At 41.5% G+C, this 24,745-nt stretch overlaps 1 protein-coding gene across 2 annotated transcripts in view; it reads right to left on the bottom strand.

Moving 5' to 3' along the window:
- pdzd2 (PDZ domain containing 2) overlaps positions 1–24,745 on the bottom strand; it is a 92,767-nt gene that overhangs the window by 41,627 nt on the left and 26,395 nt on the right. Inside the window, exon 1 of one of the 2 annotated variants that reach the window (XM_053481133.1) lies at positions 19,653–19,992. The exons of the other annotated variant lie outside the window; for it this stretch is intronic. The gene's annotated coding sequence lies outside the window, so the exon portion shown is untranslated. Of the gene's footprint in view, positions 1–19,652; positions 19,993–24,745 lie in introns of those variants that run through there. 2 annotated transcript variants of the gene reach the window in all.

Here is a 24,745-nt window from a genome sequence, read left to right on the forward strand (position 1 = left end):
AGCAGACTTTTCAGTATCTACTGGGTCAGATCTCATATTCGTGTGATACTATTTGTCCCTGCAAACCCAGTGTTTCCCAAATAACAGTACAGGCGTTACAGGCCGCCACGCCAACGAGACCCACACCATGCCAAACCTTAGGGCACAAGACGCGTACACTCCGGACGGGGGTGCCAATCCATTGCAGGGCGCACACACACTCATTCACACACTACAGGAAATTTGGGAACGCCAATTAGCCTAACCTGCATGTCTTTGGACTGTGGGAGGAAACCGGAGTACCCGGAGGAAACCCACCAAGCTCCACGTGCACAGAATGCGGGAATCGAACCTGGCCGGGAATCCAGACCTTAGAGGTGCAAGGCGACAGTGCTAACCCCTAGGTCAGAAGAAAGAATTTGAACATCAGCGTCGTTAACGTGTAAGGTGATGAACGTGAGTGAGTGGCGTATATGATCACAGAGAAATCGGTATTTTGGGAGCAAGCGAGTCAAATTATTAGCATGCATCAAGAAGCAAGACGTATTATTAGCACAGATTTTAGTACATGCACACAAAACCTTCATCTCTAGAGGAACACTCCATCCCCTTATACCATACGGTACATATTTAAACATGTGCAACTTTCCAATCTGATTTCTACAGGAAGCTCTGGTTGTTATAACTCCTACTATAGCTGAGACAAATTCGATCAGTCATCCATCAGTCTCTAATCACAGGAAGGCCAGCGGTCATAAGTAAGTCATGTCAGACGCTATATCTACAATAGGAATCGGAGCTTTCATCATGATATATGTGATGATACCAACCTCTAAATGCAGATGGCTAATATACTGTAAGTCAAGCTTCATAATGAATAATCACAAAGCCGATGCTGCGCGTGTGTACTGTCGCTAAATATTAACTGCTTACGGAAAGCATGTAGTCAATCATTTCTTACTCGTTTTGCACGGTTTGGGATTTCGATGTCACATGGTGCCACATAAAAGGTGACCTTGGGACGAAAGGTCACGAGCATAAAGCATAAACAAATGGAGAATTATAAAAGCAGAACATAACACACACCTCGCATCGCACTCGTTTTTTTTTTTTTTTTAGGAGAGACTCTGCCATGCTTACGGAGAACAAAAGCTCTGGCTCATAGACCTCGCTAACAATGACTGGGAAACACACTAACAAAGCTTTTGCTTACAGCCACAAACAGTAAGCCTGATTTACATAGGCAGCGATGAGCTACTGAAAGAACTGTGTGTGTGTGAGAGAGAGAGAGAGACAATGTGCATGTACCAGAGCATTACAAAAACAATTCTTTCCTAGTCTTGGTGAAAATCTCACGAACAATACCTGTGCAACAAAAACCGCGTGTTCATGGATATGACTCGATTTTGAACGACTTCCTTGAAATTGTTCAATTGACCTGGACGGAAAACAAGTTGTACCTCTACAGGAAACTTTCAATGTGCTCCGTGTCCTTGTATTGTAATAGGGGTTTTTGTGTGTGTGTCGCCTAGAATCATAGGCAACACATAGGAAGCACTATACATCATCTCATGTCGACTTTATACTGATTATCAATTACATCGGCCATGGGCACCCAAGGGTCACCCATGCGTGTGGGGAGGAAAGGCTAGCCCGCGTGGTCCGACCCCATAGAAAAACCAATGCAGCACAAAGTGCTGAATCAAAAAGTCAATTCTGGCCAACGTACAGTAGGGTTGGCACCAGGACACGCAGTTCCCCACTCCGATCATGCGCCCATGGGATGCACCAGACAATCAAGTCTGATCCGCGGAGGCCCCATCCTGCAGCTCACAGCACCAGACTCCACAGCACACCTCGAGAGGTTTTAGGATTCATGCCCTAAAGGAAGGAACCAGATGCTGCCCTGGGGCACAAGGGGAATCCAAAACCTAGGTGGTTATAATGTTAATGTTTAGTTAAATTACTGAAAATACACTTCGGTCTCCGGCCCATGTCTGAACATTCTGACAATCTATACAAACCAACAAAGAAGTCACGTGCAGGAAACTGCAAATCTGCTGAGAAGCTGATTCCCTAAACCAGGGGCTAGTGTTCGTGCAAAAAAGGTCCAGATGTTTCAGCAGCCAAACACTTTGAATCCAGTCTTTTGAAACGGAGCTCCTCGCTACATTAAAGTTTCAGCCTGGGTGAGAGAACGCACTTCCTGCCTGGCTGTGTGCATGCCAGTGCAGAAAATAACAAATCTCTGACCCAATTCTGCCATGTTTTGTCTTCCCATAATCACTCGAACCAGCGACGTTTCCTTCCTTTCCATATAATGCAATATTATCAGATCAGTAAAACAGGAATAACGTGCAGAAATGTGCAAAGTGGCTTAAAACAAAGGAAGTCAAAATCTATAAAGAAGATATTCTGGAATACTGGATTTTTGTGTACAATATATAGTGGTGTGAGGAAGTGTTTGCCCCCTTACCGATTTTTAATTCTTTTGCATCTTTGTTACACTTTAATGTTTCAGATCATCAAACAAATGTTACATATTAGTCAAAGATAACACAAGTAACCACATCAGGCAGTTTTTAAATGAAGGTTATTATTATTACGATAAAACAAAATCCAAAACTACATAGCCTTGTGTGAATAAGTGTTTGCCCCGCCCCCTAAACTTAATAACTGTTTGGGCCGCCCTTAGCAGCAACAACTGCAATCAAGCATTTTCAATAACTTACAATGTGTCTGTTACAGCACAGTGGAGGAATTTTGGCCCGCTCATCTTTGCAGAATTGTTGTAATTCAGCCGCATAGGAGGGTTTTCGAGCATGAACCGCCTTTTAAAGGTCATGGCACAGCTTCTTAATAGGATTCAGGTCAGGACTATGACTAGGCCACTCAAAGTCTCCATTTTGTTTTTCTTCTGCCATTCAGGAGTGGACTTGCTGGTGTGCTTTGGATCATTGTCCTGCTGCAGAACCCAAGTTCACTTCAGCTTGAGGTCACAAACAGACGGCCGGATATTCTCCTTCAGGATATTTTGGTACACAGCCTAAATGGTGTTTCCAAATTGCCTGTGATGTGCGAGAGAGTGTGTGAATGTGCATGTGTGTGCCCTGTGATGGACTGGCGCTCCGTTCAGGGCGTACCCCGTCTCATGTCTGGGAGAGACACCAGACCTCCAGTAACTCAGAATAAATAAATGAATCCATATACCAACTAAAATGATGACATCACACATGATGACTTCCATGATCTCATTATCCATTGTTTGTTGTTGTTTTAGGATTAATGAGCATTGTCCATATTTTTGCTTACCTTGTGCTAACCCAAGCATAGCTCACTTTAGATCCATCTGACATCCTTAAATTTTGGCCCTTTATTAAAATGTCGTCGGCTTCAATCCAATTTACTCCTTGAGCAGCACATTTATTGGCAGCTCCACAAACAAACTGTTTCCAAAAAAGTTTGAAGCACTTTTTAATTGTCCGTAAGGTCATTGTATGGCGGTTCATTCAAATTTCCCAAGAAGTTCATGACAATAATTCGGTGCAGTTTGAGTCCGAGTTTCCTGTACTTAGCTTTGACCTCAACCTCACTAAACACATCTGGGATGGAAGGCTTCTCATTCAATTTCGAAATAGGAGAGCTCCTCCTCTCCTAACACCAGTCCCTGATCTCACTAAAGCACTGGTGGTTGAATAAACAGAAAATTTCGAAATCGAATGAGAAGCCTTCCAAGAGGAGTCAGGCTTATTACAAGAATAAAGAGGGACTAAATCTGGAACGGTTCCGGATCAGAGAAATGAACAAATAAAACTATGATTGTGGGTGTAGTTACGCCGTCTTAAAGGTGTTATAGAGTGAAATATTATACCTATATTAATTAATCTGACAGTGACAATAGACAGAATATGGTCCCTTGTTTGAGCTGAAACTGAAGTCTGTGTACCAGCAGTGTAGTGGTTAGTACTGTCGCCTTGCACCTCCAGGTTCCAGGTTCGATTCCCACCTCGGTATCTGTGTGCATAAAGTTTGCATGTTCTCCCCGTTCTTGGTGGGTTTCCTCCGGGTACTCCGGTTTTCTCCAGCACTCCAAAGTATCTGTAGCCGAGAGTCTAGAGAGCAGATGGCATTCCTGAACGAAACTGGAATTTATAACCCTGGCTGTAACTGGTGCAGGATCAGTCTGTAGCTGCGTGCAAGATTTTTCCGATTAAATTTCAAGCAGCGTGTATAAAAATGGTGCGATGTACAATGCAGTATAGCGCGATAAATAGTTCAGGAAGCAATGCTTTAGGCGTTGTGTAGAGACACCCTCACAGACACACCGTAGGCCGGGTCACGTCAGCAAAAATACAGCCCTCTAGACGCCCCCTCACTCCACCTCTATTGCAGATACAGTATAACTGCATGCACACTTGGTGAAACAGCAGCAGCAGCAGCAGGCAGTCTAGGGAGGTTAAATTGTGATGTAATTCGTTTTTTTACAGTGAGGTCAGTCACTAACACCTGCCAAACTGCAACCACTGGCAATTACAGTGACCAGGCCAAAACGCAGACCGAAACCATAATTATGCTGAATAGCATGGACATGATTATGACAACAACCGAAACTGGATGAAACTATATTATTGATGCTAGTATCTGCACTCTTACATCAATCACAGTGACACTAGATCATCATGGACGTCTGTGAGCTCAGGCAAAGCAGACGGGACGGACAGCACTTTCCTCCACGAGTGTTACGTCACCCAGACTCTAACCAGACTGTAGAGTTATTGACCTCTTTTTAAGTGACGTGCTTATCAATAGATTACATTATTCCACAGTGGTTTCTCAGCAGACAAATAACACACGCCTTAAAAAGTGAAATTTTGCAAGACATTGGCCCGGCAGTGCGAAGCATTTGTGGCATCTGGGCTGCCGAAGCGAACGCCGTTTGTTTACCGCATGTCAGCCCCGTGCCTACAGTATGTTGCGCATGCGCAGAGGTTGCATGTACGTCCTAGATCCGTTCAAAACGTTTCTGCATCAGTGGAAAGCCAAGTGAAGCTTTTTTTCTTTTTGCATTTTGTGCAAGAAACGAGGATGTAGCAAAAGGAAAAAACGAAGCCACTTTCAGTTTAGTTTTTTGAGCAGCCGGTGCCAAGAGAAATCATAAATTAAGGTTAAGTGAGGTTGAATGTCTATATATTTAATGTCTATATTAATAAAATTGCATTTACATGTGTTTGCTAAATGGGCCGGGATTGTTTTTAAATGCAGGTCGACACGGTCGCTTAGTGGTTAGCACTGTCGCCACGCACCTCCAGGATCCGGGTTCGATTCCCATCTCTGTGTGCATGGAGTTTGCATGTTCTTCTTCACAGTCTAAAAACATGCAGATTAGGTTAATTGATGTTTCCAAATTGCCCGTAGTGTGTGAAAGAGGGTGTACCCCCAAGTCTCCTGGTATAGGCGCCAGGCCTTGCAACCCTTTATAAACGATAAGTTTAAGTGTGTGAGTGAGTGTTTTTATACGCAAAAATATAATTACAGTGTTAGAAATTGGTAATATTGGTAATAGTTTTGGGTGGCATAAACACATTATCTAAATTTACATTATTTCCTATAGGAAAATATGTTTCACAATACAAATGTTTGCTTTAAAAACTCGCCTCCGGAATGGATTAAATCTGTATGCCGAGGTACCGCTGTATGTCTAACTAACTAACTGAAGTGTGTAACTGAACACTGATCTTCATGCCTCATGTTGCTCTTAGATACCACTTGCTGTTAAAGCCTTGGCTCTAAATACTTTATGACACTCATAACACACTGGTGATGATTATATTCCCAAAGATTACTGTAGGATGATTATGGATGCATGTCTGAACATCTTTCCCCAAGGACTCACCTTCTGGGAGAAAAGTGTTAAAAGACGCTTAAAAGTAATGGGATTTTTGTAAAGTGCTGTAGGGCAATTCCATGCAAAGATCAGCTTTCCCATGGGAATAAAAACAGGCATCATTCATAGGGATCCTGTGAATCATACAGTAAAATCCCTACATATGACGACAGCATGACTAAGTCCAATGCTAAGGAACAAAAAGCACAAAGAAGCACAAGAACCATGAAAGCTATAAAGAGAGAAAGGAAAAGAGAGAGAGTAAAGGACTAGATTTAATTTAATTATGCTGAATTAATAATTTCATAACTACTATTTTTTTTAATCATGTGTACATTCACCATTTAAGCAAGTTGTTTATACGGTTTGTAGAGAACTGATTCAGACACGTCGCATCCATGATACGACGATGTCACATCCTTTACTCCAGTTTACCCGAATTCAATTATTTAAAATTTTCTAATTCTATTTTTTTTCGGGGTATATACATTATATATATATATATATATAAATACGGAAGTAAGAGTCTGATGAAAGGAAATAATGCATAAGGATTATTATAAACATTGTCCTGACTCGCTCCACTATGTAACTTAACTCCATGTGATCTGATAAAGCCCAAACAAAGGTAAGCAAAGCAAAGCCGTGACCTCGGCTCTGGCACGCTCTGGGTTTCAGACCCTTTTTTTCTTCCTGGAGCTGAGTGTCGGTTAGAGCACTTAAGAGTTACGGAAGCACGAAGGATTTCATGAAGCTTTAACAAGCCTGTACTCGCTTCCCAGGGAAAAAGGAGCCGGGGAGGATAAAGCCGGCTACGCTCAACCTCCGGGATCACAGATCGCGTTCGGGAGCGACTCTCGTGTAGGAGAGTTAGGAAAAGACCGTTTCAGATTGAATGATGTGTACACTAGTGATGTTATTTATTTTTTTATATATATACATGTTGCGATTCGTCTATAATCCTGCAGGTGGTGCACTCTAAACTATTCACACACAGCATCCTGTGCAGCAGGAGCAAATAAGTTTTCAGGTTCGTTACAAAATCTCGAAAGAAAAAAAAATTAATTTAGGATAGATTTTTAAGTATTGTGATAATATTTTTTCGCTGCTGTATCCCATCCCTATAAACTTCCCCTACAGACATTTCTCCGTCCGACGCCGGTCCGACTCGTTTGTCGCCGATGTATAGTACAGTATAGCTGCAGCTCGGTCCATTCATACCCAACATAGTGCCATTCATAAGGTTAATAAATAACTCCTACAATGGCACTGAAGCAGAAAGATTATTTTGACAAAAGCAGAGATTGTAATGGATCATGCACAACAATAGAAAGAATTTCCTTGAAATGTTGTGCTGTTATAAGGGCGGTGCTTCGCTGGCGCTGGCATTAGTGGAATAAAAGCAACAGGGTGTGAAGTTATGGGAATATAATAATAATAAACGACACACAGGTACTATTTTGAATCGGCTTTGTTTCCAATAACAGCATGTGTCCAGAAGTGTTTCATTCCTCCTATACCACTTTTGTGCAAAAAAACCCGAAAACTTTTTGATTTTTTCTATGCACTAATCATGTATGTTTAATGATGTGGAATGTTAAGCTCCTGTTCTGAGTTACATAGAAGCTATAAGACCCCCCAAAAAACAGCGTCAAAAAACCTTTATCTGACTTTACCTGAGACTGGAGACTCCTTCCATGAATCTCAAACAGACATAGAATAAAAAACCTAGTAGAACTAATGGACTAATGTTGAGTCTTGCTGTTGTAGAGAATTGTAGGCTCAGTGTGTTAGGGCTCTGAGTTACTGATCGGAAGGTTGGCGGTTCGAGCCCCATCTCCACCAGGTTGCCAATGTTGGGCCCTTGGGAAAGGCCCTTAAACCTGTCTGCTTCAGGGGTGCTGTATAATGGCTGGGATAAGTGAAGAATAACGCATTTCAATGTGCAGTAATGCACGGTATATATGTGACGAATAAAGGCTAACCTTAACTTATTCATATAATAATAATTATAGAAATTATTAACTATCTTCAGTAATTCCTGCTCTTTTCCCTCTCTTAATATAAACAACAATAATAATAATAATAATAATAATAATAATAATCATAATATATTAATAATCTATATAATAAATGACAACTCCTCAGACACCAAGGTATTTTTGAACTTCTACAAGGAGAACCAAAACAACTTGGCAATCATGCATAAGGGCAATCAGGCCTTTTTATTACACCATACACAGATCATTACATAACGAGAAGCATGTGATATTTACACTCCAAACGTTAAGAAAAACTTTATGGACCCTCTAACATTATGACCTTTCTTGTTGTCAGCAGGATCATGGAAAATAGTGTGCGGTTCATTATAAAGACACAGTGACTGTAAAGTTGAGAAATTAGCAAAAAAATCTGTCATTTAATCCTGAGAAGTAAAACAGAAATATGCATAAAGTGCAATCTGATTTCAGATCTCATTTCCATCATGTGCAAGAAGACATTTAGTTTTAGCGCAAGAGGATTCTTATTAGTACCGCCTGCTGGTAAATATAGCACCGGTCAAAAGTTTGGACACACCTTCTAATTCAATATAGAACAATACTGGAGAGTTCAAAAGTTTACTCAAAGTTCATTTAGAGTTACCAGCTTCAAAAATCACCGATTAACACTTAACAAAGGCGTTACAGAGTATAAGTAGCAGATACATCTCAATATCGAAATAGTTTATTGCATATTTTGGACGCCATATCACAAAAGACCATGGTGTTAAATGGTGTGTCCAAACTTTTGACTTATAGGCTACAGTAACTTACAGAATTCCTAACTACTCTACTATGTAAAAATATTTTCACATCTGGTTATTTCTGTTTCGATTTCACACCAGAATTTTTTTTTTTAAGCTTCCTGCATCCAGCTGCAGAACCAAACAGTTCGGCTTTTAAGCCCCTTTTCACTTCTTCGCATTTCTTCATTTCAGTGTACATTTCATGGCCACATACTGTACATTGACAAACCCACAACTACGTGTATATAATTGTGCAGGTGCCGATAACTAAATATATATTTGGATAATTCGGATGACATAAGAAAAGGTGCACCAACAGACAATAACAAAAGGGCACGGCAAATAATTGCCTCGGTGGTTTCTGAAATTTTCGTCGCGGCAACTGGTCGGGGCATGACCGAAAATGCAGTTGTGGGTAGCATGAGGTTCACACCCAGCACAGGAGGCTACTTCCGTAAACGGTATAATAGACACCTTTTTTTTATTTTTTTTATCTTTATGTAGAAAGTATAACATCAGCATTAATATACGACATCTGGAATTATTTATAAACCTGCTGTTGTGGAAAATCTTTGGACCAATCGGATTTAAGCACCAGTTGTATAGTTGGAAAATTATTTATTAGTAATATTTTTCGTTTATTTTCTTAATAAGGCTCTTTGGTACCACTCACACACATTCATACCTTGGTGCAATTGTTGTGGCTGCAAAATAAACTGAAAAAAAAGTGGGGGCGGTATGATCAGAAGGGTTGAGGGTTCGAGCCCCAGCACCACCAAGTTGCCACTGTTGACCTCTAGGGGCGCTATAGCCTGACTGACCGTGCACTCTGATCCCAGTTGGGATTTGCGAAAAAAGGTCCTGTAAGGTACATGTGACAAATAATTGAGAAGTATATTGTACTGAGCACCGCTAATCCACCCACCAGGACATTTCTGGGAGGTAGGAGAAAACTCCCCTAAAAGATTCCTAAGGATACCCACCACCAGAGCCCCAGATACGACCAGGCCCACCACACTTACCAATTATAATTGATGAGTGTGACACAATCTTTGCATTTCTGTATGTCCAGTTGGAAACCCATATCCCGAATCAGCATCTATCTCCAGGGGACACTCATTCCCATCAACGTCTCTCCTTATGACAGACAAGGACACGTGTGCACCTGGCCATCACGTGCCGCTCCGTCCTTGTGAATAAAAGTGCAAGTGAAAACGAGCACGGTAAGGCAATCGCATTTCTGGGTCAGGCTTTGGATCGCACAGATCGCTTTTCACTCTAATCCGCCCACCGCGCAGCCAGACGGAAATTCCTTTCGGAGCTCGAATAATACTTTCAGCTCGCACTTTTTCCCTGATCGAAAGGAGAGGGGAAAACGCACCGTCTCAAAGCACTGGCTCGCTGCCTGCCGAGATTCTCGCGGACTCAAAGTGAAATATCTCTAGAGTCTGGACCAAATGGCGAGAAAAAAAACAACAAAAAAACAGGCAACATCTGTCGTGCTGCTGCAGTGAGAGATCCACGTTGCTGTGGCGTCGTCCCTGACGCCATGGGAGAAATCCGACTGCTGCGTCAACTCTGGATCGTTCCTGTGTGCAAGTCATGTTGGCTCGATGACGAGGTCTATGAAAATCGACTTTTGTATGTATTTCTGCTGAATAACAATTCAAGAAAACACCGTCTCTGGAAACGCTTAAAAAAAATCAAAAAACGCTAACACAGTATACGTAGTACTGTGCAAAAGTCTTGACCCCCTTTATTTCTTCATATTTTGCTTCCAAAGATCCAGACTTTCCTGTATTTTTAATATATTCTTGAGAAATAGTTCTCCAGACTTCCTGAAGGACTTTTTGTCTCTAATTTTTGCCAAGTTTTTGTCTTTCATTTGCAAATCCAGTCCCTGTACCTGACCAGCTTCTTAGGATTTATTTCATTTGTTAAGCCACACAGTGACCTATGAATCATTCGAGCACCAAAACCAGAGCCAGTGGAAAACAGGTGCAGATGATGACCGATAATAGGGGTAGCTCAGTGGTTAAGGCATTGGACTAGGGTTCGGAAGATCCCGGGTTTAAACCCCACAACCATCAAGCTGGCACTGTTGGGCCCTTGAGCAAGGCCCTTAACCCTCAACTGCTCAGAGATAAAAATGTAAGTCGCTCTGGATAAGGGCATCTTCCAAGTGCCATAAATGTAGAATACTGGTAATGATGATGCTGAGTGGTTGGAACAGACGAGAGGGGAAACGAGGTTGCTGCTGAGGGTGTTACAACAACCTGGCACTGTTTTTTTACGCCGGACGCCCTTCCTGATGCAACCCACCCATTTTATCCGTGCTTGGGAACGCCACTGCATCGCTATTGGCTGGGAATCGAACCCGGACGGCAGACCTAGAAAAGAGGCGTGGCTCCAGACTTTTGCACAGTGCTGTACTACACATCATGATGTTTAACAATTACATTAGCACGTGAAATCACTTCATCCCTGTTATTAACAACAAACGATAGATGCAAAGGACAGACCGTATGAGAAAGCATGCAGCGCTGAGATGAGATGAAAAGATGAAAGGAATCTGTCCCACATGTCTCTGCAAATGGACCCAACAGACTCAAATTCCTAAAACCTGCAGAACTGCTTTCCTCCCTGCAATCACGGCCCCATGCGAACAGAAAAAGAAACTTGATTTTATCAGCTCACCGTGTGATAAACTTGGGAGCGGGTGGGACACGACACCTGAATGCACGCTCTGGTTCAAAGTTTCAGGATAAGCCTAAGCGTCTTAGAAATTCTTAGAAAGATCACATGTTGCAGAAAAACATGTTAATCTTTAAAAAAAAAAAAAAAAAGAAAAAAGGCAGATTAGCTAAGGCAAATACCGCTAAGAAACGAATATGAGCAGTCTGAGCGGAGAAGCTTTCCATAAATTGGGAAAAGTGTGTCAAAGTGCAGGAGCAGAATAAATAAAATAGCACAGAGCACGTTTTAATGGCTGATGCTTGGCACGGACCGAAGGCACTTTTTTCAGATGATCTTAAATCGACTGCGATTATAAGTGACACCTGATTCATCTGGCACATATTATATAAACTACGCAAATATTTTAAGAGCATATGGTGTTCATTAACATGTCAGGCTGCACTAGGGTTTAACCGTTTTCCACCAGAGAGCCTCGGAGACCTGGAACAAGCTGGCTTTATCTCAAAGCTTAATAGTTTACTCAGTGATGATTAAAAAAGATATAATGTGTTTTTTATTCAGTTCCATATATGCAATCGACGATCTCCTGGAGCTGACCATCTACTGCCATATGAGAGGTTCTACTGTAGGTGATGTTTACACGAGCATCATGAACACATCAAACATACGCATTTAATATATCGACCAATTAATCAACACAATTCCTAATGTAAAGGTAGTATTTCATATTTAGTGTCAGTCAAAAGTTTGGGCACCCCTTCTAATTCCATAGTCTTTCCACAAACCAATGCTGAAGGCATCCAAAATTTGCAATGCTCTCCTGTATCTGCTACATTACTTATGCTCGGTAACTCTAAATCAATCTTCTGTGCAGCGGAGCTGAGTTCTGGTCGTGCTTTCCTGGGAAGGTTTCATCATGGTGCTTGACGGGTTTTTTAAGCGCACTTGGCGATATTGTTCTTGCAGGAACTGTTCCAGAACAGCTGATCTTCATGACTTCAAATAACAACTGAGTGTTGTTGTTGTTGTTTGTAGGCAGCACGGTGGTTTAGTGGTTAGCACTGTTGCCGTGCACCTCTAGGGTTCAGGTTTCATTCCCACCTCGGGGGAAATCTGTGTGCATAGGGTGTGCATGTTCTTCACGTGCTTGGTGGGTTTCCTCTGGGTAATCTGGTTTCCTCCCACAATTCAAAGACATGTAAATTAGGCTGATTGGAGTTCCCAAATTGCCAGTAGTGTGTGAGTGTGTGTGCCCTAAAATGGATTGGTACCCTGTCCAGGGTGTTCCCTGCCTCGTGCCTTAAGTCTCCTGAGATAGACTTCAGGCCCCACATGACCCTGTATACAGGATAAAGTGATATAGAGAGAGTGTTGAGTCTGGTACGCCTCGAATGATAATTTGAAATGTCGCTGACTTGGCAGTTTGTAAGTTATTCCTAAGTGGACCGTAGTGGTTCCGATACTTCGTAGGTGGTTCGTGAATCTTCATAATGGATTGAAATAGAAACTCCCTGTTTAGTCGAGGTGCAACGATGGCTCAGTGGTAGGTGTTGGGCCATGTGGAAGCCCCGGGTTCGATTCCCAGCAAGCATTTCCACATGTTTGCGCCTTTAAAGGAGTTCCTGGAAGGCCAGACATGAATCATGGCTCCGGCGTACTGAGAAAGCCTTTCTACCTTGATGGTATCCAAGGACTAGTGATATGCTGGAATAACTGCATTAGTGTAGCAGGGGATTATATGGACAAATAAATAGAGTATTCACTCTCATAACTGTTCTGTGTGTGTGAACTGTACTTGTGCTCTAATCTTAGCGTGCTGATACACACATGCACCTCAAATGCTCTGGAAAAAAAACTGCCTTTATATTTGGAAGGTTTTCAGAGCATTTCCTATCTCAGACAGCGAGACAGAGAGAGACGGGAAGAGATCATGACTTCCACATCCTGGTGCGCACTTTGCATTACTTACTATCTGCAATTCTGATTTGCTCTATTCCTAAAATAGCCGCCAGCGTCCCAGAGCCTAGCAGATATACACACACTGCCGGACTGGAAGACATTCACCTTACACCCCGAATCTCACCTCTAGGTCACGCCGGCTGCAATTTGCAGGTCAAACCATTATCTCCTCCGCGTGAATCGTTGCCTTGACCCCAATCGGGGCTGACAGATTGGGTCATAAAGAACACAAAGCTCATGAGGCAGGCGGGTCAATGAGGCAAAACTGGAACGCACCTCACTGTATCGTTAGCAGAGCCTTTATTTCTACGTCAAGTGAAACACTGAAACAAATCCAAGCTAAATATTCGCCACCTCCAATTGAATTTTTTTTTCTAATTCAACAAAATCGTATTGATGTTGGAGGATAAGATAAGCTAAGAGACTATTGTGTTTGCTACGGAAATTCCTGGGAAATGTGCTAGGGGAAACCGAAAGGATTTCTCTCCTCCAGAATGGAAATGGTGTTCTGAGCACGTTGGCTGGAGCGATGGGGAACTCGCTTTCATAACCTCATACCTTCCTGAGAGCAGACAACCGCCAGAGGTTTATATAAACAAGCCTGGGTGTAGATGCGGCGTCTAAACAGCTGACCAATCTGGAATCTCTGAAATGCCAGCCAGCATAAGGTTCCCATTATCGTATCATGATCTGAATGCAATTAGACGCTGGCACAAGTCAGACCATGTGTTTTTAAAGAACAGACCAGACAAAGAGAGAGAGATGAAGATCTCATCCTTTTTGATACTGAAACTCAGCATTCATGCTAAATTTGCCAAGAATATATTACAACTAAAAACCGAAAACACTGGTATCGGCTTAGAATGTCATAATCCCTAACATTTATAATACCAGGGGTGTTCGAGTCAAACTGGGACTTTTGATTGTACAGAATAACAGAATAAAGACTACCCTTATTTCTCTATAGAATCAGCCATGATCGGACTGCCTGCTTCACGTCTGAAACGCTGGCCTCCCAGGAACTCAAAGAAGTCGTCGTCCCGAACATGTGGAAATGGTTTGGAGAGAGGTCAGGACCGTATGGAGGATGGAGTTCCCGTAACGTGCAAGTGGTGTTCCTGAGTGACCCACAGACAGGTGTGTCTATCCTCGGGCGGGATCGTCATTCACGGACGTAAGGGGTTTAAGGGGCTAAGAGTCTCATCACAGTACCGTGCTACTATAAATAAGTCTTGTGTAAATGTCAATCGCTTTTACACCATCATTCCTGAGAAATTGCATCACAAGTCCTGTGAGAATCAGCACTGTGAGAATCAGCACTAATTTCATACACTTTAAACATTGAAAATAAACAGTGAAAATTGTTGGCCATGTAGATACCAAACAGTCTTTCTATTTAAAAAAAAAAAAAAAAAAAAAAAAAACACACAGTAAAAATTTCCTGCGTATGACTGCCAGCAAGCAGTTCCTAAGAAAATCTGATGATGAGTTGTGAGTTAAAAAAAAAAACAAAAAAAACAATGAACGAATAAACAGGTTTTTGCCTTGGATTAAGAAAGTGGTTTGAGGAATATTTGATCATCTACAGATCAAGATTCATAACCAGGGGATTATCAACGGTAATAGATTTTTTTTTGTTCATTAAAACTATGCAGTAAAACAAAATACATCACATCACACAAGATAAAACATTTTAAAAAACATCGGGGTCAGTCACAAGTCAAGTTTAAATCCAGCCCTAGCCACAAGCAAATTACAAACATAAATGACAAAATGACAGAGATCATCCTCTCTGAAATTACTCCCACCGCAGATACAGATGGGTTTCCACTGCTAAATCTGTTAGTGCTGCGGAAAACAACCGAGGACTGTAGAGAGAATCATATTCAAGACAACATACACCGCTCCCTGCTGTATTCTGTAGTGTGACTGAACCAGAACTGCTATAAATGCACAGCAGCAAAGCAGCGAGTTTGCATGTTCTCCCCGTGCTTGGTGGGTTTCCTCCTGGTACTCCGGTTTCCTCCCACAGTCCAAAGACATGCAGATTAGGCTAACTGGCATTCCAGAAATTGCTCATAGTGTGTGAATAAGTTTGTGTGCCCTGCGATGGATTGTCTCCAGGGACAATCCAGGGATAATCTCCAGGCCCTCCAGCTCGACCCTGTATACAGAATAAAGCTGTATAGAAGATGAGTAAGTGAGTCAATTAATTAATGCTATACCTGAATGTGGTTCTTCCTCAAACTGGTGCAACACACAATTGTCTAGACTTTGTATGCTCTGGCTTCTGCACGAAAAAGCCCAAAATTGAGGTCAATCAAGATAGGTTTTGGCGAGACTGGAGCAGAAGACCTTGAGTGGCCTGCTCAGAACCTTCACCTCATTCCCAATGATGTTTTGAGATGAACTGGAACGCTAATTGGCATGACAGGCCTTCCGGTTGGTCATCACTGCCAGACCCTACTTATACTCACCAAATCACATTCCAAACTTCTGTTGAAATCCTTGCCAGAGAATTAAGAGTGGAGGCTGTTAGAGCAGCAGAGGAGTTACAACTTTATATTGATGCCCATGGATTTGGAAAGGGATCTTCAGCAAGAGCATACACTGATCAGCCATGTCTACATTATGACGACCCGCCCAATATGGAGTAGATCCCCCCAACCCCTTTTTGCCAGCAAAACAGTAATGCACTGTGTTTTCTCAAAACCGGGAACATTCCACAAGAGCTGCAGTTTTGGAGTTACTCTGCCCCTTCTGTCTGGCCATCACAATTTGTATCCTGTCACAGTGGTTACAGTTGCAATATCTCATTACGCTGGCACCTAAAGATGGTGCCAGCGTAGGGTATAATATTAAAAGCAGAAAAAATGGCCAAGCATAAGCATTTAAGTGAGTTCAACAAAAGTTAAATTGTGATGGTTAGACAACTGGGTCAGAGCAACGCCTAAACTGCAGCTCTCGTGGGATGTTCCCAGGCTGCAGTGGTCAGGACATGCTAAAAGTGATCCATGTCAGGAAAACCAGGGAACCGGTGACAGGGCCATGGGTGACCAAAGCAGATCTGGAGCCAAGGCTGGTCCGTGTGGTCAGACCCAATAGAAGAGCTTGGGTAGCTCAAATTTCTAAAAGGTTAATGCTGGTTCAGATAGAAAGGTGGCAAAAGGGGAGGATCTACTGAATACTAGGCAGGTGGTCATATATTATGGCTGATTGCCTCCGAGTGGTGCAGTAGTAAAGCTGATGCTGTAACCTCTCGCAGCTAAAGGTCTAGAGAGAGCTGATTGCCCGAGCTCTTTCAGAGTGAGAGGTACTTGGTGCTCCCACATTAATCACGGCTCTACAGCCAATCAGGGGCATCTGTGAGCTCACACAAGCGGAAGGAGCGGATAGCGCTGTCCTCCGAGTGTGTTACACCGCCCCCAATGGTCCGGGAGTGAGCAGTTTGAGAAGATGTTTTATCTACAGTGGTGGATAAAAGTAAGAATAGTTTTATCCTTCTGGCTGAAAAGTTGTGCTAATTAACTGAAAAACCAGTGAAAAACTGGCTATGTGACAATGGGATTTAACTTCTGGAGCCATGACCTGGGTCATCACCAAACCTAAACCTAAACGCAATAAGAAAAAGAAACCGTCTTCTATTCATGATCTTCAGGAAGCAATTAACCAGACATGGATTGAGCGAGTGACACCAGAGTACTACAGACTTATTTTTGACTCTATGTCCTGCCGGATACCAGCAGGTTTTGATGAATTAAGGACTTCATATTAAATGCTGATAGTCGTACAGCAATTTCATTGCATAAAATAAATTATTCTGATTATGGTTTTAATAACTTGAACGCCATTAAAACATAGACTTTTACTTTTGGTGTCCCGCTAGTGTTCAGGGATCTGCACTCAAATCTGAGAAGGAGAAATCTCAGTTGCTGTTGTAAAAAAGCTTATACAAGGCATTAAGAGCTTCAAAAGGAAAACTATTGAAAGTCTGAAACACTACAGGCTTTATCAATTTACCAATGTAGGGGCAAAAAAACGACTAAAAATACCAAAAGTGGCGGGATGATGTCTTCAAAAATTGCAGTTTCCTTTTAATCCACACCAAAGATAAAATAGCACAGTATGTATAAGTGATGGATGTAAGCGTTCACACCCAAATAGCAAATTTGAGCGATTCTAAAGAAAGCACCCATTTATAATGATTTGTTTACAGGGAGGATGTGGACTATCCCTCTATGTCTGGTGTGTTAGTGGAGCTAATGTAACTTAGAGATAAGTAGATTTATCATCTCCACTTACTCACCACTCCATCTCAGTCAGAAATACACCACTTCCCATTGCACAGTACAGTAAGTGTCAATGTGCACAGTACATGAATGTGGTGTTTACTGTAGTCTGTCTGTTTGAGAAGATACTGCATGTTTCATAAAGTTGGCAATCCTGTGATAATATCCTTAGACAAAAATTAACTCCATAATACCGAAGACTTGATGAATGTATTGTATTCTTATTGGTTTACTCTAGTAAGGAAAATTACGTTCTCACTGTTACCTGGCGGAGACCAAGCTTACATTCCACAGTGTTATCACTACATACTTTTTTATCGCATACATAAATACATATATACCTGACCAATAAACCCATACATGTTTGTTGAGCATCCCATTCCTTCTGCTAATATATATAATAACCTCCATTCCTCTGGGAAGGCTTTGCACTAGATTTCGGATGAGGATTTTTGCTCATTCACACCTAGAGCATTAGTGGAATCAGGAGCTTTTGTTGGTTAAGGAGGTCTGGGGTGCACTCAGTGTTTATTCAGTTTATCTCAGAGTGAAGTCTGTGTAAGACCCTCAAGTTCTTCCACTCCAACCTTGGCCAACCATGGGTTCATGGTCCATGTTTGCACAAAAGAGGACCGGGTTCGGCACCTAAATTCGTGCCATGCAACTATAATGATCCAGCATATAAGGATCCTATATGATTATGTGATTCCAACTTTGTGGCAACAGCTTGACGGAGCAGTAGATGTGATGTGATGGTGAAGTGTTCAAATAAGTTTGGCAATATATCATACATTTACTGTAAAACTAACTAAATAAATAAATAAAAAAACAGCGATATATCCATCCAAGGGTAATTCACAGTGGAGACGAGGGGTTGTAACCCAACAATAATCGTAACTGTCCAGTACAACCCTCTCAAGTATTATATCATATATAATAATGAAGTAAAATATTAACTATTATAAGCCATCATAAAGTTGATGTCTTTTTCCATTTAATGGTATTGCAAAAAATAACACCCCTGCGCGTGATTTGGTTGTATCTATCCCACCCCACCATGCCCTCAGCAACCCCCAACAGGGGTGTACAGCAGATCTCAACCCCCAATGATGAACACAAAGTCATGCCCTTTGATATATTGTGTGGTCATGGGGAACTCAGGACACAAGGTGGGAGATACAGGATGAGTTGTCAACTCATCTCAGTCCACAAGCAAACACACACTCACAAACAACTACACACAACACACACACACACACACTTACACAGCCAATCACACACTATGTACAATCTGGAAAGTCTTTAAACTGTAGAAGAAAACCAGAGTACCCGGAGGAACCCCACCAAGCACAAAGCAACATGCTAACTCCATGCACACAGACCGGAGACAAGATTCGAACCGCTAACCTCGGTGGTGCGAGGCAACAATGTTAACCACTAAGCCATTGCATTTCCAAGTTATATATCTAGTTACTCAGTGTTGTACAAATGTTAGTTTTACTTCAGCCTCACTGTATACTGTGTGTGAGAAATAAACCTGATCCAAGGCTATTAGGGAGGATTGCCCTACCTCTGGGTGATCTGCATGGATCTTTCCAGAACAAATATAGCTTGTGACAGCTTGCAACCTGTTTAAGGCTGTTTGCAATCATGCAAATCTGTAGGCTAAGTGTATACATTGTGGAAAGCATGGTTATGAGTTACGACCTTTTTTAGTATTTGCACAACTGGGGTGTTGGTCCAATATGTTAAGATAATTTGAATAAACAATACAGTAAAAACAATATAGCGCACTCTCTTATTTATATATAGGGAGAAATAGACATATACTAAGAAGATAGAAGTAGAGTATGTGGATAGATAGATAGATAGATAGATAGATAGATAGATAAATAGATTATATCTATAATTACTATAGATAAATCCTAAATGTATTTTCACTGTTTGAACAAGTCAACTTTTTTTACTGAAAAAAAACGAAAAAAAAAAAAAAAAAAAACTATATACTATAACTAATAAATGCTATTCTTGTAAAAGTTACACAGTTTTTTTTTTCTACCTGAAGAGTCACTTCAGTCTCATCTTCACACCTCACGCGCAGGCAGCGCGCGCTTCCGAACACTTGAGCTCGCGCGAGCGCTCCAAATCGGCTTGTCTTTGATCACGCGCGCGCCCGAGCGAGCCGGTCTGTATTGCTCGCGTAAGAACACTGCTGCTGTCTGCGCTCGAGCTCCATGCCCGGGGTGTTCAGTCCTCAGTGCAGTGCAGGCGTGCTGCCCTTCTCCTCAGAGACATCCAGACTTATTAGAAACGTCGTTAATAGCGCGAAAAATCCCTTCTGACCTCGCCATTTCAGCTGCACAGCTCCACACACACAGATCTTTATGTGAACTGGCAAAGTCGGATTATTTTTTGCTCTTGTCCCTCCCCTTTCCCTCTGTAATAGACAGCAGTGCACTGAAGAGTCCACACCACTTCAACATGACACAAATCTCCTGAACTGCGTATGTGTGTGTGTGTGTGTGGGTGTGTGATCTTCCACTGTTTCCAACTATTTGTTCCATCTTTTTACTTCCATCCCTCAAATCAAAGAGCCAGTGTGAGTTACATACAAGGAAATTATTTAGAACCCTTTAATTGGCCAATTTTTCTAGAGAGAGTAAAAAAAAAAAATAATCCTTTTTTTTTTTTTTGTTCTAGTTCAGGTAACACGAGAAACAGTTATGCCTTGATTTTTTTTGGGGGGTGGCCAAAATTTTTGGAAATCTGAGCTGTAGTCATTCAGCACCACAATTTCCTCCTGCCTTAGTGCAGTGATTGCTCTGGGCTGATTCTGATGGACCAACCCCCTGAAGCCATCGTTTACTTTCAAAGCCATGTCAGGTCTAAATAAAAACGACATATCTCATTTCATATCAGGGATAAATTCGTATTGATTCAGACTCTTGGACCACCTTGTATACATCAACAAATTTTTTTTTTAAAGGGGGAATCATTTTTTGGGGGCTGTAGGCATAACTACAGGCACAGATGTACCCATCCTGATTAAGGCTTTGTACCAGTGGGATTGCCATTTATAATAATTTATTCAGGGGTGTTGTGGATCCTCATTTCCATCCCTGGAACTCTGGGGGCCACAAATCCAACCTGGATGGGACAGGGGTCCATCTCACGGCACCCTGTCTAGACATTTAAGAACATTCCTGTAATTCCACTGACTGGTACATTCCTAATATGAAAGAAATATATAATAATATAATAAAATAAAATAATATGGAAAACCTTACAGAGAGACAGGAATAATATTGAAAACTGAACACAGAGACAAGAACAATATGGAAAACTTTACAATGAGACAAAAATAATATGAAAAACACTGCACAGACATGAGAATAATATGGAAACGTCTGTAATGAGACAGGAAAGTTATGGAAAATTTTCACAAAAATAGGAATTTATATGGAAAATTCTGCACAGCGATGAGAATGATACGGAAAATGCTGCACAGAAAGGCCAAATAATACAGAACACTTTACAAAGCGACAGGAATTATATAGAAAACTCTGCAGACAGACTGGAATAATATGTAACAATCTGCATAGAAACAGGAATAATAAGGAAAACCTTACAAAGAGACATTTGGATTATGAAAAAGTCTTCACAGAGACATGAAGAATATGAAAAATCTGCACAGAGACAGGAACGATATAAAAAAGCATGAATAAGGATATGGAGAATACAGAAAATCTGCTCAGAGACAGGAAGAATGCGGAAGAGACGGTAGGACGAGGACAGAGACAGTACCCTGTGGAGCTGTAAGGTGGCAATGCAACTCATTCTCCGCCCCTTCGCTTTTTTTTCCTATGTTAGACTTTTCTTGATGCACTGTTCTATATATCCATAAACACATGTTGACTTTTTGTATTTTTCCAGTCCTATATAGACACTTGCACAGAGTCGCCTGGTTACTGAGAAAATGTCGGTATTCGATTAGCATCAGGTGTCAGACATCAGTCCAAACATGAATGAAAAGGGGGACTTCCTCTCAAATGATTCTAATATTAAAATAACAATTAAAGTAACAATTCAAACAGACAAGGCAGAGTGGCACCATTTTACTGATCTGCTCTACGAGCCGTGTGTGAGGGACGGAGTGAACAGAAGTGAGCATAAGCACTCCAACCCCAGATTTATCCACGAACAGGTCCTGGAGGAGAAAGAAAAAAAAAACCACAAAGCAGATCCAGATTTGTTGAAAGATGTTTCCTTAAGCTGTGACTTACATTTTAAGCTGGTGATGTGAAGAGGGCGAAGTTTCCAAAGCAACGCCTGACGTGTTTACGGCAGAACCAGTTCAAAAGCAGACATGCTTGTAGATAGTATTGTCTAGACTAATCACCAAATCTTTGATCCAATCAAAAGTCTGCATGCTCTAACTGAACAGAGGACAAATTCCTTTAGCATTGTGAAGTCCTCGGCATGAGGAGGTGTCCCCACATGGGACGGATAAATCAGATAAATGTGGCAATATCAGTTCCATACACAGCACCTGAGTTTCCACTGGCTGCTTGTCTCCTGCCAAAGTCTCTTTTCATTACGGAGGACATCCGGTCTCCGGCGGCTGTCTGGGCACACATTCCTCACATAGCTCTGTGGAATTTGAGTGGGGAAATGTCCTAAAGACACTAACATCATTCACAGCCAATGCCTTTGAGATCCAACTAAATATATGTGAAAAAAACAGGATTATTACAGTGTTTAATAATATATTTAGTATCACCATCTATAGTGTTCAGTACAATTACTTTTTATAATATGCGTAAATCTTGTGCAGCATGCGTCTTTCTCTGTGCCGTATGGGTAAAAGTGCAATATATGTAACTTTCTGTGCAATATGCATACATTTTTGTGCAACATGCACAACGTGTCTCTTTTGTATTACATGCAAAAAATAAAAGAATCCCTTCTAATACTTTCTGATCCCTGGTCCTTGAAAACTGACGACTAACTTGTCGCCAACTTGCAAATGAGACGCATCTGTCTGTGGGAACCATACACACAATCAATCTTTCACAAACACCACTTGCACATTACAGGAACTCAGAAATACCCCTGTACAGTCCTGACCACTCTCCGAACCATTTCCACATGTTTGGGGCATTTAAAGAGTTCCTGGGAGGCCAGCGGGCATAAGTGTATTAGTGTAGCAGGGGATTATATGGAGAAGTGAGCAGAATAACAGAACAATCAAGAGTCCCGGTTTGACTTGAACAACAACCCTTGTGTTCTTTAATTAAATATAAAGCTCTTTCGTTTTTCCATTTTAATTGGTTATTAAACACCTCTGATCCAATGAATCATGGCATGGCATCTCATGTGAATGTCAGTGGAACTGGAACGATTTGTCTTCAAGTGACATGTGGACAAAGCCACAAAGATCTCCAACACATACTCTGACCTTCATATCACATGACTGATGCTTTCTAAACAAAGCAGGAACTGAAAACGACTTCCTGCGTTACAGTAGACAAGCATCGACACATCGTCTAATATTATATGATATCTGATAAGATCACAATCGATCAACAGTCAACAACTCCAGAAAGGTAGCAAACATGACCACTTTATTTAAAGCATGCCGTCTACTGTATATACAATACAACCTGTTTACACTGCCCTCCAGGGTGTCCCCCACCCTGTGCACCCAGACCTCCCTGAGACAGGATCCATCAACACCACACACCCCATCCCACCACACCCTATACAGGATGAATGATCAGGTGCTGTCGAGTACTTATTACATAAGCACTGTATATACAAACACATATCTGAGTGGTGCCACGTGGAGTGAAAAAAAACATTGTGCTGCCATCTAGTGGACAAAACACACAATCTGCCCTTTACACATTTACCTCCATATTAACCAGATTTAAATAACTCACAGCAGGGATACACATGTGCTTGATCACTGAAACATAGACACTTACACAGTGCAGTGATATTTAGTATGAAAGCATCCACAATAATAATAGTAATAATAATAATAATAATAATAATACAGAGCACACACACTATTATGTAGGTTAGAGAGTTTTTTTGTGGCCGACAAACAAAAAACTGGTATAATGGGACTATTTTTTCTTAATGGACCAATAAAAATTTAGTGTGGTTCTTTTTCGTTCAAGTCAAACCGGGACTTGTGAGCAAATTTCTCATGAATGAAGTAAAATAATCGCCATTCATACAAGACTTCAAGCACAGTATGGTGACGAGACAGTAAAACATTCGGATGATGAAAACGTTAAAAAAAAAAAAAAAAAAGCTGCTTGCAGAAGAAATGCATCTGTTTGTGGGATCCTGACCCCGCTCCAAGACATTTCCACATGTTTGAACCATTTAAGGAGTTCCTGGGAGGCCAGGGTTTCAAATGTGATGTAATTTTATTATGAACATATAAAGGCATTTTTTTCAATAAAGTTACCAAAAAGTTGTTAATTGTAGTTCTGAGAAGAAAAAAAAAAGAAAGAAAATCAAACACAACCAAAATAAGGTGTTGGCAAGTTAGAGTTTTAGTTAATTAAAAGAGTAGAAAAATACAAACTTGTTCATGGACATTGCAATCAGTGCATCTCTACTTAGGACAGTGTTAAAAATTCCAATAGAAAACATTTAGATTTGGGTGGCACGGTGGCTTAGTGGTTACCACTGTCGCCTCGCACCTCCAGGGTCCGGGTTCGATTCCCGCCTCAGGGTTTGTGTGCGTAGAGTTTGCATGTTCTCCCCGTTCTTGGTGGGTTTCCTCCGGGTACTCTGGTTTCCTCCCACAATCCAAAGACATGCAGATTAGGTGAATTGGCGTTCCCAAATTGCCCATAGTGTGTGAATGTGTGCGTGTGTGGGCACCCAGCAATAGATTGGCACCCTGTCTATGTACCCCGCCTCATGCCCCAAGTCTCCTGGGATAGGCTCCAGGCCTCCCGCGACCCTGAATACAGGATAAAGCGGTACAGACAATGACCTGTCTCACAGTATTTTATCCCTTTAAAACTATCACTCTAAATAGCTGCTTCGTGCTTTACCAATAAAACCAAATAGAAACCAACGTGTACTGTAAGTGAGTACGATCCTTTATGCGCGTATAAAACGAAACAC

Source organism: Clarias gariepinus, chromosome 21 (genome assembly GCF_024256425.1).
Source record: "Clarias gariepinus isolate MV-2021 ecotype Netherlands chromosome 21, CGAR_prim_01v2, whole genome shotgun sequence".
In the NCBI taxonomy this organism is placed as follows: Eukaryota; Metazoa; Chordata; class Actinopteri; order Siluriformes; family Clariidae; genus Clarias; species Clarias gariepinus.